This window comes from Geotrypetes seraphini, chromosome 17 (assembly GCF_902459505.1).
Source record: "Geotrypetes seraphini chromosome 17, aGeoSer1.1, whole genome shotgun sequence".
Classification (NCBI taxonomy): domain Eukaryota; kingdom Metazoa; phylum Chordata; class Amphibia; order Gymnophiona; family Dermophiidae; genus Geotrypetes; species Geotrypetes seraphini.
In genome coordinates, this window is record NC_047100.1 from 10,072,236 (window position 1) to 10,089,673 (window position 17,438).

Sequence of the window (17,438 nt, forward strand, 5' to 3'; positions counted from 1 at the left end):
CAGGGATTTATGCCAAGGTTTGGTTAGAATAATTCTCGCACCTAAAAGTTGGGCATGGATCCTGGCGCTATGTATTCTATAAACGGAGCCCAACTCAAAGCATCATTTTTTCAACTAACGCTCAGCACACATTTTGGGGCTCCCGAACTCGGGCTTCATTTAGTCCCTGACTCTGAACGTGTGCTTAAACGAATATCCAAACAGTCCAAATGTTGAAATTAATTGTATCCACTTGATTTAGGCTCTCAGCTTTGCGAACGATGCTAAATTAGAAGCGCACTTAGGCCCTAATTTAAAAATGGTGCCTAACCTCTAGGTGCTTTTGATCGCGATTGTCGATCATCTGCCATGTGCCGTTTACAAAACTGTGCCTAAGCAGTCTTTTTTTTTTTTTTTTTTTTTGAATATATGTTTATTAAAGGAACAAAGCATAAGAGAAATTTACAGCAATCAAGCCGAGAGCACTACAAAAAGGAAAAAAGCAACAGTACAAATGAACAAGGCCATCAGGCAAAAAGACAATCAGGTCAAACACAAAGATCTCCCATGCAGAGTCCAGTTTTTACAAAAACACAGAGGTACAGAAGGCCCCCCTCCCATACCCCATCTCCCCAATGCCCACCTCCCACATCCCCCCCAACCCCTCCCCCTGCATCCTAGGAAATGACCCACATCAGAAAGATCTCCAACAGTCCAGATAAGCCACCGTTTGCCATCTAGTGGCACCCCTCTTGCGCTGGCGCTCCCAATTGGCCATCTGGGATATAGAAGCCTGCCACTGCTGGATCGTAGGCCGCACCTCCCCCACCCAAGTTTGCAAGATAAGCTTTTTGGTAAGCCCCAGAGCGATCAGGACAAAGCGTCGCGAGGGCTCGGCAATGCCAGCCTCAACTAGGGGTCCCGTGACACCAAGCAGCAGAGTCCTATAAGACCATTCCAAAGACTGTCCCAAAACCTCCTCTACCGCCCTAAGCACCTGTACCCACAATGAACCCACAAAAGAGCATTCCAAAAAATGATGCAGTGCCAACGTACCCCTGAAAGCCGGACAGCGTGGGCAAAAAGCATCTGGCCACAGGCCCATTGCACACCCTTTACTACGGGTAATGTAAGCCCGATGCAATAACTTAAGATGAATTTCTTGCAAAGGCACATTAGGGGCAGCCCCAGCACCCTCCTCAAAGCACAAAGTCAGGTCATCAACGGTGACTTCCTCACCCAATTCAGAGCTCCAGGCCTCAGCCAGGGACGTCAAGAACCCTGTAGGCCTCCAGGACCTCCCCAATTTATACCAGTCCGATAATGTGTTAAACTCTAGAGAGAGGGAAAGGAAAGCCCGATCCAACGGGGAAAAGACAGGCACCTGCCCAGACCTCGATCGAAGTGAGAACCAGTAACTTCGAAGTTGCAAGTAGGCCAATATGGATCCCGCATTCCAAGGCCATGAAGTTTGGCAAGTCTGAAAACTAGGAAACAACCCCGACCCCAATTCAGTGACTTGGCCCACAAACCGACACCCGGTTTTGCTGGCCCTCACAAAGAAGGCATGAGCACCAGCGGGAAAGTTAGGATTAGCTACAAACTCCACAAAGGGAGAGGGGCCAAACGAACCCCCCCACTTCCCTACGCCACCAGCACCACGCACTTCGCAAGGGTCGAAGCAGAGAAACACAAGCCCCAGCTCCTTTCCACAAAACATTAAACACCGATGCCGGAGCTGCCAGCTCTTTCCAGAACCCGGGTGGGGGTGCCTAAGCAGTCTTAAGCGCTGGTAGGTGTTGAAACCTTAGGCGCATTCCCATTTATACCAGGGGTTTCTTGGCCTAAATGAGTTTGCCTAAGTCAAATAAACAAGAGCAGAAAGAGTTGGGTCTTCAAACTTTAATAGCCACCAAAAGTGCAATTCAAATCAATGAGTCAATCAGTCATAAAAACATCCGACAAGTCATAGGACTCGACACGCAACGTGTTTCGGCTAAAACGCCTGCATCAGGAGTCCTGTTCAGAAACACCTAAGCATGGATCTATGCGGTCGATGTTTCTCCAAATCCTCCAGCATTAGCAACCGTGACCCGCAGGGTTGCAAGACAAAAGCGCGAAGACAATTGAGCGCAAGACATTTGAGCGCAATGACAATCGAGCGCAAGACAATTGCACGAATCTTCACATTCAGTTATCTTGCGCTCACTTGTCTTCGCGCTTTTGTTGTGCGCGCATTTGACTATGAACCGTCCCGCAGCTATTCAATTATCAACACTGATTAAGCGTAATTGAATAATTAAGTTAGGCACCTAACTTTAGGCATCGTTTATATAATAAGGGCCTTAATGCAGACTCTGGACTGAACTCTTCAAATTTCATAGTCACTATGTCAAGGGAAAGAAACATTTGAAATGAATATGTCCCAGGTGGTTTCCAGTGGGGAGATTTTATAAGTACTGTGATTAAAGGACTTGATCATGGTTTATTCTACAGCTGGAGGCTCAGACGGACCTCACAGCAGCAATTTCTCTGGTTGAACAATAATTTTAGGACATGCCACAGTGAGCCACGGTAAATGCATTGGCAGATAACATAGATGATCGAACCATGTCTTATCGTCTGGTATGTGTCTGCCCTGTGCGGCAACATTTGAACAGTTGCTGGCCACACCCCCAAAGTTACTGCATAAACTTTGCACTTAGCATGTGCTAATTGTTGCACTTAATAGACAGAAAATGTAAGAACTTACCCGCACTTTAGTAAAAGGTCCCCAAATGTTTTCGTTACTCATCTTCTTATAAATTACTTGGAACTTTAAGTACTGGGTTCTCAAGATTTTGGGTAGCATATTAGTCAAACTATAGCACAAACATAGAAAGACGGAGAAAAAAAGAATTTTACTTTGTTGATTCAAATATTTTAGTTTTTAGAATGAGATCTGCCAGAGTCCGGTGGTTGAGGCTCAGGAGAAAAGCCTCATTCATTAGCCTCAAATCTCAAGTTTAATAATGGTAAATCTCCAGTTGTGGGATGGGCCACCCTTGACATCTTAGTACTCATAGCTCGGAGGTTTAAGTTCCAACTATGTAGACCAGGGATCTCAAAGTCCCTCCTTGAGGGTCGCAATCCAGTTGGGTTTTCAGGATTTTCACCAATGAATATGCATTGAAAGCAGTGCATACACATAGATCTCATGCATATTCATTGGGGAAATCCTGAAAACCCGACTGGATTGAGGCCCTCAAGGAGGGACTTTGAGACCCCTGATGTAGACTGATTTTTTTTTTAAGAGCTTATACGGAACTAGGCCTACTCATCCAAAGGATCTATTCACGTCATACAAACCCAATCCATTTACTTCATTCATCTGTGATGAATTTATAAGAATTGTCATGCTGGGTCAGACCGGCCTAGTATCCTGTTTCCAACAGTGGCCGACCTAGTATACGTGGCAGGATCCCAAAAAATAGATAGATTCCAGGTTGTCCTAAGCAATGCATATTGCCATGTATGTGTGTGTGTTTAGAAAGCCTGTTTATTAATCTACACAGCTCAGGGACAAGGAGAAAGATGGCACTCATAAAAGCCATGAATTAAACAATAAACCGTTTTACATAGAAAAAGTTTTGCTTTAAGAGGATATACTAAGCCCATGCAGACCTAAGTGGGGATTAATGCAGAGGCCAAATGCAAAAGTTCTGTTTTTAATGATATCTTCATCCCACTGGACACATTTCAGTCCTTTGAAAATCTGAGCTATTTCCTTACAAATCATAGGGGGTAAGGAGGGAATTAGCTATGTCATAGACACACAGGGTACTTGGCTGCTCATATTACAACACAGAATCTGGGCAGTTCCCAGGATGGGGGCTGGAACAGAAAACCTTGCAAGAGCCTTCCAGCACTTGGGAAGGGAACATTAGCACAGTTAACATCAGTGGAGAAAGAAGGCTGCCGGAAGACGTTCACATCAGTATTCACAGGTTAGCCAAGGTTATTTTATCATGGTGCTTTTGTAGTGGTCAGGCGATGGACTAATCAAGCCTCATGAGACAGAGTTGGACCCCTACGCTCCTTTAGGTGGAGTTGAGCTGAAATCTTAACTTCTTTGTTACAGAAGTTGCAGTTGGGTTGTTATATGCCAGTTTTAAGACAGCCTCAAATCTTTCCTTCACAAATGTGTTCAGGTGGCTCTTGCCACCCATTTTAAAGTGTGTTCAGGCTTTGTTTGGGATAGGTTGGGAAACAGATGTGCAGCACTGCAAGGTGTGTCTTTCGTAAGCAACTTGTAGACTTGTTGAATCCACACTGCTTAGAAGCAAAAGCAATGCTTCTACTTGAAGTGCATGTCTGTCCTAAGGAATGCTATTTTTGCTTAACTTTGCTGATTTTCTAGTTGTTCCCTCCTGGACCTGCCAGACAGACTCCTCCTTCATTCTTGGCACGAAAATGAGCCACACATGCTCTTTCCCAAAAGCGAGTGCTCCTTGCTCTAAAACTCTAAACCTGAGCTTCCCAAATCTGTCCTGGGGAGCCTGCAGCCAGCTGATGTTTCAGCAATAATGAACCGAATGAGCATTAATGAAGTCGCATCCTCCGGTGCATGGCCCAGGCACTGAGCCAGCCTCATTGCTTGTAATTTTCAGAGATATTTACCTGGATAAAATGACTTGACTGTGGCTAAAAAAAAAAATAAAAAATGTGCAGGCTCCACAAAGCATTAATATTTTAGCTGTGCGAAAGAGATGTGGTGTTATGAGTGGAAGGGGAGAAAAAATGTATGTACAAATGATTTCCAATTTTGTGCGCCCCCCCCCCCCCCCCCAGCTACATATAGAAATAATAGGAACTGTGGGGGATTCATTTTATTCAGTAAATCTGTCTTTGCATGTAAACAGGAGCTAGAAAAGAGCCCTGTGTGACATGTCCCCTAGCGCTCCCACTACATCACAGTGAAGCAGGGAGGGCAATGGACAGAGCCCAGGTTCGGTTTTCCTGCCTCCTTTGCCATCCTGTACGGCTGCAAGCCCCTCGCCACATCCGCGCGCGTAAACTAGAGTCTTATGTGGAGACCGAGAGACTTATCCGGACAAAGCTGCGCATCGAGCTCGCAAAGCAGTTGGGCTCTTCATTAACGAAACCCCAGAATCCATTGCGCTAGCAGCTCAGTGGCGCTGGGGGACTTCGCAAATGTAGCAAGGTTGAAGGAGGACACTTTGAACGCAAGTTACGAATTAAGAAAAAAAAATATTAGACAAATATTTAAAAAAATTGCAAAGTATTTTGGAAACTATGTAAGCAGTCCTGTGTCTTTTAGATACCAGGTATAATTACATAGTAACATAGTAGATGACGGCAGATAAAGACCCGAATGGTCCATTCAGTCTGCCCAACCTGATTCAATTTAAATTTTTTTTTTTTTTTTTCTTCTTAGCTATTTCTGGGCGAGAATCTAAAGCTTTACCCGGTACTGTGCTTGGGTTCCAACTGCCGAAATCTCTGAGCATTATTTTGCCACTGTGGCTGCAAAGAGTGCTAGCTTATTTCATTGTGCTAATCTGCAGAAATGAAATTCTGTTTTGACATTGTTTCAGATCATTGATTGAATCATATCCATGTCATTCTCTTCTTGGTTGGGCTGAGAACCTTTCAGCACCCCCTTGGAGTGTGAAGAGCTTCAATCTCTGGTAACCAGAGCTGACATTGTGATGTCATAATGCCTCATTCCACCAATAAGAGCCAGCCTCATCAGTGATGTCACAAGGGCTTGATTGTCCTAGACTTGGCTCCCTTTTATTACATACTAGGGAGTGCTGAAAAGTTCCTAAATTCTGAGTGTTATTTTGCCACTGTAGCTGAAGAGTGCTATCTTATTTCGTTGCGTGCCAATTTGCGGAACCAAAATTCTGTGTTTTGACATTGTTTCAGATCATTGAGTGCACCATATCCACATCGTTTTCTTCTTGGTTGGGCTGAGAACTTTTCAGCACTCCATTGTATTTGTTTTAAAAGTATTCCCATGCAATTTCTTTGACTGCTCTCTAGCCCTTGCAATTTTTGGAAAGAGTTAACACTTTTACTTGTTCTACACCACTCAGGATTTTGTAGACCTCAATCATATATCTCCCCTCAGCCTTTTCTTCTTCAAGCCTCTTTAGCTTTTCCTCATATGCGAGGAGTTCCAACCCCTTTTATCATTTTTGGTTGTTCTTCTGTGAATCTTTTTTTAATTCTGCTATTTATTTTTTGAGATATCGGACCAGAAATGAACACAATACTCAAGTTTAAAAAAAACAAAAGACTAACAATGGGATTTGAACTCTGGCTGTTCCCTTCCCTCTCCCCCCCCCCCCCCCCTTGTTCTTGGTCTACTGTTCTAAATCACAAGACAAGTGTTTCTCAAGTCGGTCCTGGAGCACCCCCTTGCCAGTCAGGTTTTCAGGATATCCTCAATGAATATGCATAAACTTGACTTGCATGCACTGGCTCCATTATATACAAATTTCTTTCATGCATATTCATTGTGGATATCCTGAAAGCCCGACTGGCAAGGGGGTACTCCAGGACCGAGTTGAGAAACATTGTACCAGACCAGGGGTAGGCAATTCCGGTCCTTGAGAGCCGGAGCCAGGTGAGGTTTTCAGGATATCCACAATAAATATGCATGGGGATAGATTTGCATCTCAAGGAGGCTGTGCATGCAAATCCATCTCATACATATTCATGGTGGAGATTCTGAAAACCTGACCTGGCTCTGGCTCTCGAGGACCAGAATTGCCTATCCCCGCACTAGACTACTCCTCCACTTCTGTACATATACGTAAAAATTATGTTCATAATTTTATTTGAGAGAAAAAACCCTACACATATAGCAGATTCAAATTTGAGTGCGCACGTTCTCTAGTCCATCTTTGCCCGTTTAGCGCTGCACTGGCACTGAATGTTGGCGGGCGCCTGCATAGCTTTCCAGTTAAATGCTCGTACCCAGGCATGATCCTGGCATTGGATACCTAGGTTAGGTTCAGTCCACTGTGGTCAGTAGCTTTAAAACCACTGACTGCCATGGGGGCTGAATATCAGGCGGTTAGTTAGTAGAAAATCTTTTGGCATGACTTTGTAAAGGAGAATACCAGAAAATATCAATATATTAGGCTCCGTACTTCCTCTGCCTGCACGAGATAGCTGCTGTGAACTCCTGAGATGTCAAATACTGTCCATATTAGCATTGTTCCCTTTCATCTAGAGCAGATGGTGCATTGAACAGGTTTTGCTCGGAACCAGAGGTTTATACCTTTTACTGATTGGATGCAGCTGTGTGTAAGAGATCAGTTTTGTGTAACTGGCATCCATTTGAACAATTAGAAATCAATTCAAAAGGGAATAGAGATTTTGCAAATGTTGTGTCAGCCTCCTTCTGTGTACGAGTAGGTGATTTGCAAACGTGCGAAAGATTGGCCAATTAAAAATGTGCGAGGAATGAAGGCTTAGATTCCCAAAGCGTAGTGTTCCCTCTAAGCTGAGCAGGTGTCCTCCAGCTGCATTGCTACCACTAGGGGGTGGAATATTTTCAGTCGCTAAGGACAGGTATGTTCCCTGGAGTCCTGCAGAACTTGCCTGTCCCTCACAATTGAAAAATGTGACAGTAAAACAGCACCCTCTATTGGTGAGACTGTGGGTGGAGGACTCCTGCTCAGCTTAGAGGGAACAGTTCATAAGTAGTCAACTGGGTGATTCCCAGAACTGCCACTAAGCTAGGGAAAGATATCCACACTGAATATGCATCAAAGGAGTGTGTGTCCTGTCTTAGTAAAAAAGTGTTCAGAAAGCTACAAACCACTTCTTCAAACCATTCTTCACAGTCTGTATATATAATTGTTCCTGGAACTAGATTTTAAATCAAGTCCCACCATGCTATTGTCTTCCAAGTAAAAAGCAATTGGCCTAGTGCAGGGGTAGGCAATTCCGGTCCTCGAGAGCCAGAGCCAGGTCAGGTTTTCAGGATCTCCACCATGATTATGTATGAGATGGATTTGCATGCACTGCCTCCTTGAGATGCAAATCTATCTCATGCATATTTATTGTGGAGATCCTGAAAACCTGACCTGGCTCCGGCTCTCGAGGACCGGAATTGCCTACCCCTGGCCTAGTGAATAGAGCAGACATGGGCACTGAAACAATGCGTGCAAATAGATCTCACACATATTCATTGTGGAAATTCTGAAAACCCTCGAGGGCCAGAATCCAATCGGGTTTTCAGAATTTCCACAATGAATATGTGTGAGATCTATTTGCACGCATTGCTTCAGTGCATATTCATTGGGGAAATCCTGAAAACCTGATTGGATTCTGGCCCTCGAGGACTGGAGTTGCCCATGTCTTGGTTAGAGCTACAGCCTCAGCACCCTGAGGTTGTGGGTTCAAATCACATGCTGCTCCTTGTGACCCTGGGCACAGTGGTGTAGTAATGGGGGGGGGGGGTGTCGGTCTATTCCGGGTGCCATCTTGGTGGAGGTTCCGGAACCCTTCCTCCTCTCCGCTGCCCCCGCGCCTTCCCCGCTCCCCCACTACTGCGCCTGTCCCTTCCCTGAAACCTCTTTAACATTCATGCTGCAAGCAGCAACCCCAACCTGCTGCTCGCGCCAGCGTCGGCTCTTCCTCGGACATCGCTTTCTGGACCCGCGCCTAGGAAATGATGTCGGAGGCAGAGCCAACGCTGGTGCGAGCAGCAGTTTGGGTTTGCTGCTCGCGTTGCAAATATTACGCAGGTACGGGGGAGGGGAGGGGTGCACCTGCATGGCAGAAGGGGGCGGGGAAGGAGCAGATGGGGTTGGGGAGCAGAGTGCGAAGGAGGGGCACCACCGGGCCGGGCGCCTCTCACCCTCACTCCACCACTGGCTGGGCAAGTCACTCAATCTTCCATTGCTCTGGGTTCATTAGATAGATTATGAGCCCACTGGGACAGATAGAGAAAACGCTTAAATCGGTGGTTCCCAACCCTGTCCTGGAGGACCACCAGCCAGTCAGGTTTTCAGGATAGCCCTAATGAATATGGATTTGCATGCCTGTCACCTTCATTATATGCCAATCTCTCTCATGCATATTCATTAGGGTTATCCCAAAAACCCGACTGGCTGGTAGCCTGACTTCATCCATTTATTCTCTGTTTTGGCTGGATTTGCCTTCAATCAGTGCTGCTACTAACGTCATTTCACCTCTCTTAAACATTTATGTACTTTCTCCATAGCTAACACGCAATCTATCCCCACTTCAGCTAATTAATGCAAATCATCTGCATGTGCATGGCATAACAATCCCCTACTTTTCATTTATCTTAATCAAGGGAATTAAATAACCTAGAAGGATACATAGGGAGAGGTAGGAAAAAGGAGGTATTGATGCCCCTGTATAAGACTCTGGTGAGACCTCATTTGGAATATTGTGTACAATTCTGGAGACCACACCTTCAATAAGATATAAAAAGGATGGAGTCGGTCCAGAGGAAGGCTACTAAAATGGTGTGTGGTCTTTGTGATAAGGCGTATGGGGCCAGACTTAAAGATCTGAATACTTTGGAGGAAAGGCGGGAGAGAGGAAATATGATAGAGATGTTTAAATACCTAAATAATGTAAATGCGCATGAGTCGACTCGAGTCTCTTTCATTTGAAAGGAAACACTGCAGTGAGAAAGCATAGGATGAAGTTAAGAGATGATAGGCTCCGGAGTAATCAAAGGAAATACTTTTTTACAGAAAGGGTGGTAGATGCGTGGAAATGTCTCCCGGAAGAGGTGGTAGAGACAGAGACTGTGTCTGAATTCAAGAGGGCCTGGGATAGGCATGTGGGATCTCTCAGAGAGAGAAAGAGATAATGGTTACTGCGGATGGGCAGACTAGATGGGCCTTCTGGCCTTTATCTGCCATCATGCTTCTATGTAAAGTGTGGGAGAAAACACATAATCCCGTGGATCCTCCATACCCTCCTTTGAACTTGTGTCTTTCCACTATAACTGCATTTTTTAAAAGAGAAAATTAAGCTAAAAACTGGACATCTATTTCAACCTTCTCCAGGTGCTTTTAAAGCAGGTTATGGTCAACTGTGTCATATCCAAAATGATTAGAAGATAGAGGACGAATGGATAGAAGAGGAAGCAGCAATATAGAAGGAAAAAGCGAGAAAGGAGGAGAAGAATCGATGTAGTAGAGTGACAGATAAAGAAAAATGACGGCGTGGGGCAATCAAAAGTTTGATAGATTAGGAGATAGGTAGAAAAAAAGACAGACGTGAGAGAATGGGTGACATTGCCTTTTTTGCTTGCTTACCCCTTCTCACTTTGGGGTCCCTCCCATTATACACAAAGGAACTGATTGTAGAAACAGTGCCTAAATCAGCTGGTGCCTAAAATAAATGGTGCTGGCCGCGTGTCAATCACATTTAGACAACCAAGTCTCCAATCTATTGACAACAACCCCAGACTACAAGATGTTCAGAAAGGAAATAAAAACTATACTCTTCAAGAAATCCCTTAATAAAGCTTAATACCTTGATAAAGCTTAACCCCCCTCTTACCAACCCCTCCCTAACCCCAGATCCTACTTTTCCCTCTCTTGGAAACCTTCTCTGATCTAACGTTGTAACCCTTCTTCCATAACTCTTTTTGTAATCCGCTTTGAACCGAAAGGTAATGGCGGAATAGAAATCTGTAATGTAATGTAATTTAGGCACAGTTTACAGAATCCTGGCTAGTGGCACCTCTGTAAAAACTTAGGCGCCTGAAATGTAGATGAGGGTTTTAAAGGCCAACGTTTCAGGCGCTTAAGTTTTTGGAGAGTCGTGCTTAGTGCTAAGTCATGCTCCGACCATCGAAACGCCCACTTAGGCATTAGGAACCGCTAAGCACCATACAATAGGTGCCTATTGCACAATTAAAAATTTTTAAAAACAATTATTGAGACTGCTTTTTAATATATTCATAAATGATCTAGAAACAGGAACGAAGTGTGAGATAATAAAATTTGCGGACGACACCAAACTATTTAATGGAGCTCGGACGAAGGAGGAATGCGAAGAATTGCAAAGGGACTTGGACAAACTAGGGGAATGGGCAGAGAGATTGCAGATGACGTTCAATGTTGAGAAGTGTAAAGGATTGCATGTGGGAAGCAGAAACCCGAGGTACAATTATACAATGGGAGGGATGTTATTGACTGAGAGTACCCAAGAAAGGGACTTGGGGGTAATGGTGGACATGACAATGAAGCCGACGGCACAGTGCGCAGCGGCCGCTAAGAGAGCGAATAGAATGCTTGGTATAATCAAAAAGGGTATTACAGCCAGAACGAAAGAAGTTATCCTGCCACTGTACCGGGCAATGGTGCGTCCGCATCTTGAATACTGCGTCCAGTATTGGTCACTGTACCTTAAGAAGGATATGGCGTTACTCGAGAGAGTTCAGAGGAGAGCGACAAGACTGATTAAGGGGATGGAAAGCCTTTCATACGCTGAGAGATTGGAGAACCTGGGTCTCTTTTCCCTGGAGAAGAGGAGACTTAGAGGGGATATGATAGAGACTTACAAAATCATGAAGGGCATAGAGAGAGTAGAGAGGGACAGATTCTTCAAACTTTTAGAAAATAAAAAAACAAGAGGGCATTCGGAAAAGTTGAAAGGGGACAGATTCAAAACGAATGCTAGGAAGTTCTTTTTTACCCAACGTGTGGTGGACACCTGGAATGCGCTTCCAGAGGACGTTATAGGGCAGAGTACAGTACTGGGGTTCAAGAAAGGATTGGACAAGTTCCTGTTGGAAAAGGGGATAGAGGGGTATAGATAGAGGATTACTGCACAGGTCCTGGACCTGTTGGGCCGCCCCGTGAGCGGACTGCTGGGCGCGATGGACCTCAGGTCTGACCCAGCGGAGGCATTGCTTATGTTCTTATGTTCTTATTCTAATCTAATCCTTAATCTTATATACTGGGTCATTCCCCATAATCTTAAAGATCAGTGATAAACAATAGAAGAAGAGGAGGAATCAGTAGATATCAACATACAATTATCAGCTGAAGAATTCTATCAATATCTGAAAGGTATTTTGTAACCAAGTACGTTTTCAGGGTTTTTCTAAAACGAGTCAGCGAAGCAAGAGTTCTAATATCAGAAAGAAGATCATTCCAGATCTTTACCGTTGTAAAAACCAAAGAATGTGAATGCCTAAAGTTTGAATCCCTGTAACAGAGGGAAGTAATAGTCTGAATTTATGTATATACCTCGTAGATTGAAAACGATAAGAGTTAAAAGAAAGAGGAAATAATGGGGGAAAAATCCCATATAAACTCTTAAAAATAACATTTGCACATTTAAACTGAACCCTCCAATATATCGGAAGCCAAAGCAGTACCCTCAACGGTGGAGTAACATGATCGTATTTGTTTTTCCCCAAAATTATTTTGGCCGCCATATTCTGAATAAGTTGTAATCTCTTCAAATTACATTTACTTAAGCCAATGTAAAGGGAATTGGCAAAGTCTAGATAAGCCAATATTATAGCCTGAACCAATATCGTAAGGGTATTTTGCCAATTAAGTAAAGCACCTAAGGTTCTTTATAGAATCAGCCCCAAAATGTTTGCCCTTTTCTTGGCCTAAGGCGAGTTTTAAGAACTGGGGAAGGATTTACGCTCCCAGTTGTGAAAGTCAAGCAATGCCTTAAAACACAGGTGTTAGTCGGTCCTCGAGGGCCGCAATCCAGTTGAGTTTTCAGGATTTCCCCAATGAATATGCATGAGATGGATTAGCATACAATGAAAGCAGTGCATGCAAATAGATCTCGAGGACTGACTTTGACACCCTTGCCTTAAAACATTGATTATAAGAGCACAATAATTGACCAATAGAGCTAATTTAGATAGCTCCACTCCAAATGATGCAGAGATTCCTGGAGGTAAAACTGATTTGACAAATTTTGGGGAACATTCCCTTGAGGCGGTAACAGAACGGACTACTCTTTTGAATTTGATAGAGACTTAATACTGAAATCTTATTTCTGAAATATTAATGCTCAATTTATGGTCTCCACGATACGTATATTTCCAGATGTTTCACAAGGGAGACAACGGAGAAGAAGGGACTTCTTAGCCTATAGACCAAGAGTCATTTCTCTGGGCGCTACATTTGTGTTGAAATTTCCGGCAAAGTGTTGTGTTACACGGGCTGGAAACATTTTTATTTTCTTTGAGCCTAAACAACTGTTGGAATTTAATGCAGCTAGAGAAGGTGGGGAGCTCATAATAAGTTCTATTCCTAAAGAATAAAGTGAACTGGCTGCCGGCTGAATCTTCTTAGAATGCTCTCACGGTACGGTTGTGCGCTGCCCGACTCGTGATCGCGTTTAAGGATATTTTATTCTTGTCATTTTTTCTCTTTTTTAACTCCATATTATTTGTGGACTAAATAATATGTTTTTCTGATATGGGGGGGTCTTTCCCCCCCCCCCTTATATAATACTTATTTAACTTTGTGAATCAATATTCAAGTATGTTGATTATGCTTGTTTTGATTAATGGAAAAAATTATTGATAAAGAATTAAAACAAACATTGATTATTTCTTTAAAGCCTAAATTCTACCAATAAACCAGCGGAAAGAATCTTTGGGGAAAAAAGCCATACCAACGGCAGGCCAGGTCATACAGGTCATCAACTATTTTGGATTTACAGTACTACAATCATAAGAACATAAGAAGTTGCCTCCGCTGGGTCAGACCAGAGGTCCATCGCGCCCAGCATTCCACACCTGCGGCGGCCCATCAAGTCCATGACCTGTCAGTAGTCCCTGAACTCATCCTATAACCTATCACTACTTCTATCTGTACCCCTCAATCCCCTTATCCTTCAGGAATTTATCCAAACCCACTTTGAATCCCTGTATTGTGTCCTGTTCAATCACAGCCTCCGGGAGTGCGTTCCATGTGTCCACCACTCTCTGGGTGAAGAAGAACTTCCTGGCATTAGTTCTAAACCTGTCCCCTTTCAGTTTCTCTGAGTGCCCCCTCGTGCTTGTTGTTCCCCACAGTCTGAAGAATCTATCCCTATCTACCTTATCTATGCCTTTCAGGATCTTAAAAGTTTCTATCATGTCTCCTCTAAGTCTCCGCCTTTCCAGGGAGAACAGCCCCAGCTTTTCTAGCCTGTCGGCATATGATAAGTTTTCCATACCTCTTATCATTTTCGTCGCTCTTCTCTGGACCCCCCTCAAGTATTGCCATGTCCTTCTTGAGGTACGGCGACCAATACTGGACACAGTACTCCAGATGCGGGCGTACCAATGTAGAAAAAGCAGAAAGTTGAGTATCAGTTCCCTTCTGCTTGATTCTTTTAAATTGTACCACTTTTTATTACAGTTTTTATTGCAGACATAGGTATATTTTCATTGGCATATGTTTCGATATCCCTTTACCCTTCCAGTGTTATGCTGCTCTGTATATTTCATTGGAAAAAAGCGAGTGCATGCTGTTTTGGGAGGGTATAGTGCAGACTGATGGCTCCCAGTTGTAGAATGCACAGATGTGCTTTCTGCCAAGGTACGTGAGAACATAAGCACTGCCATACCTGAGAGGACTGAAGATCCATCAAGCCCACTATCCTGTTTCCAACAGTGGCCAATCCAGGTGACAAGTACCTGGCAAGATCCCCAAAGAGTAGAACAAACTGTGTCCTTGAAATAAGCAGTGGATTTTCCACAAGTCCATCCTAATAATGGCTAATGCACTTTTCTTTTATGAAATTAAACCTTTGCTAAACAAACTGCTTTTACCACATTCTCTGTCAACAAATTTCATTGAGTTAAGAAATATTTTCTGCAGTTTGCTTTAAATTTATTACTTAGTAGCATCATTGCATATCCCCTGGTCCTGGACTCCTAGTATTTTTGGAAAGGGTAAGCATGCTATTTACATCTGTGATGTACTCTGCATCTCATAAGGAAGTGAAGAGAATGCAGAGTATACCTTCGGGGTGAATCAGTATTTCTCTTCATCTTTACTTCTATATTAGCATTCATGGACTTCTGCCGACAGTTTTCCGTGACTTCGGAATAAATATATAAGGGAGGAATGCTTGTGAATAGCCTCGGCCCTTTGGGATAGGTGATTAATCAAACTGAAACAATAAAATAAATATATCAACTAAATGTTTCTAATTTTCTTTGGCTTTTTCATTTTACGCATTGATTAGATAGAATGGGTGAGGTAAGTGCTTTTGAAGCCTTGGAAATAGTGACATACAGACTGCAGATTAGGAATGGGTAAACATTCGCCTTGCCATAGTTCAGCTGGTGTTTTGATATGAATATATGTTCTAAAATAGACAAAAATGAGACTTACACTTTCAGGAGTGAATCTGAGAATGTATTCCAGTAACGGTTCTGAAAAGCTGCCTAAAAAGCTTTGGCATGATTTTTCTGAGATATGTAGACTAGAGCCTCTCAGCCATTTTTTTTTTTTTTTCTCTTTTCTTTACATACCATTTGATTATTTTTATTGGCCGAGCTCGGATAGCAAATAACTTTAGGTTGTAATATTTTCAATGCCTTCAGTTTGGTTGAGTAGAGCCTTCTATGAATAACACATGTATCACTGACATGTCAAGAGAAAGCAATACATTAGCATTTGGCATGACCTACTTTCAGACATGCTCTTTTCCGTTAGAGTTGGGCTAAAGATAACAAACAGAACTTAGGTTCTTTCACTCGAGGATTCCTCTCTGCTTTGGAATGAGAAGAGAGAGCAAAGAGATAGGACAAGTCTGTAGCCAAGCTTGGTTGAAGTTCAATAGAGGAATCAGTTTAATTTCCTTGTCAAATCTGAGTGAAATTCAAAGGAGCTCAAACATCTGAAGCAAATCCGAAAGCCTGCTTCGAATGCTCAGAAAATCCAAAAGCAGACCCAACAAATTGGCTCCAGATTTTTCTTTAAGGTGCGATGAACAATCTGGCACAAAATGATAGGCTTGACAAATTATTTGGTACATCTATTTTGAAGTTCACCGGTGACAGCTTGTACAAAGATATGAGCTGAAGCAAAACCTTCAGAATATCTATTCTTCGGTTTATTGTTCTGGAAAACAAGCTGAAATATTACATGACATTACGGTAGTGATTTTTATTCTGCCTTAACCTTGCATTTCTAGGCAGATTATGATATGAGGCTAGCTGGCCATTTCCAGTGAATTTCAGGGATAATTAGGGAGTGGCATTAGTCACAATAAATTTCCTGAAACTATGGGCTCCTTTTACGAAGGCCCATTAGGGCCTTAACGTGCGGAATAGTGCGTGCTAAAATACCGCGTGCACTAGCTGCTACCGCCTCCTCTTGAGCAGGTGGTAGCTAAAAACGCTAGCGCACCTTCGTAAAAGGAGCCCTATGTTTCTATCTCTTAGGGGGATAGTGATACATAATTCTGAATTGCTAGAGTGCATAGGGAGATGTATGGCCAGTAGGAAAAAGGAGGTATTGATGCCCCTGTATAAGACCTCATTTAGAATATTGTGTACAATTCTGGAGGCCGCACCTTCAAAAAGATATAAAAAGGATGGAGTCGGTCCAGAGGAAGGGTACTAAAATGGTGCATGGTCTTCATCATAAGGCGTATGGGGACAGACTTAAAAATCTAAATCTGTATACTTTGGAGGAAAGGTGGGAGAGGGGAGATATGATAGAGACGTTTAAATACCTCCGTAAAGTAAATGCGCACGAGTCGAAATCTCTTTAATTTGAAAGGAAACTCTGCAATGAGAGAGCATAGGATGAAGTTAAGAGGTGACAGGCTCCAGAGTAATCTAAGGAAATACTTTTTTTAACAGAAAGAGTGGTAGATGCGTGGAACAGTCTCCTGGAAGAGGTGATGGAGACAGAGTCTGTGTCTGAATTCAAGAGGGCCTGGGATAGTCACCTGGCATCTCTCGGAGAGAGAAAGAGATAATGGTTCCTGCGGATGGGCAGACTAGATGGGGCCTTTATCTGCTATCATGTTTCTATGTTTGTATATGGCTGGAAAGAGAGGCTGGGAAAGTCCTTTTAAGTAACAGAAGTCTTTTGTTCAATAGCAGCTTCACTTTAACCAGATCCTCAGGTATGACAGTGTCATTCAGTGTGGGGTAATTTGTTGCCTAACTGTGAAGGTTGCACGGGCTTGAAAATCAGCCCAGAACAAGGCACTTTTCACTAGGTACCTTTATCTGTGCATACGAGGGGCCACTGAAAAGTTCTCATCCCAACCAAGAAGAGAATGATGTGGAGCCATGAAACTGAAAAGTTACTGTAAGTTATTCCACACTTTTCTTGATGCTTTTTATTTCATTTCATATCACTGAAACAAAAAATCAAGAAAAGTGTGGAATAACTTGTATGTTTCATGGCTCTACATCCTGAATATCATTTCTAAATGAATAATTTGTAAAACTGTTT

The 17,438-nt window shown here is 43.1% G+C and overlaps 1 protein-coding gene across 3 annotated transcripts in view; it reads left to right on the forward strand.

Moving 5' to 3' along the window:
• FBLN2 (fibulin 2) overlaps positions 1-17,438 on the forward strand; it is a 261,844-nt gene that overhangs the window by 59,930 nt on the left and 184,476 nt on the right. For 2 of the 3 annotated variants that reach the window (XM_033926336.1, XM_033926338.1), the window contains exon 1: positions 3,852-3,965. The exons of the other annotated variant lie outside the window; for it this stretch is intronic. The gene's annotated coding sequence lies outside the window, so the exon portion shown is untranslated. Of the gene's footprint in view, positions 1-3,851; positions 3,966-17,438 lie in introns of those variants that run through there. 3 annotated transcript variants of the gene reach the window in all.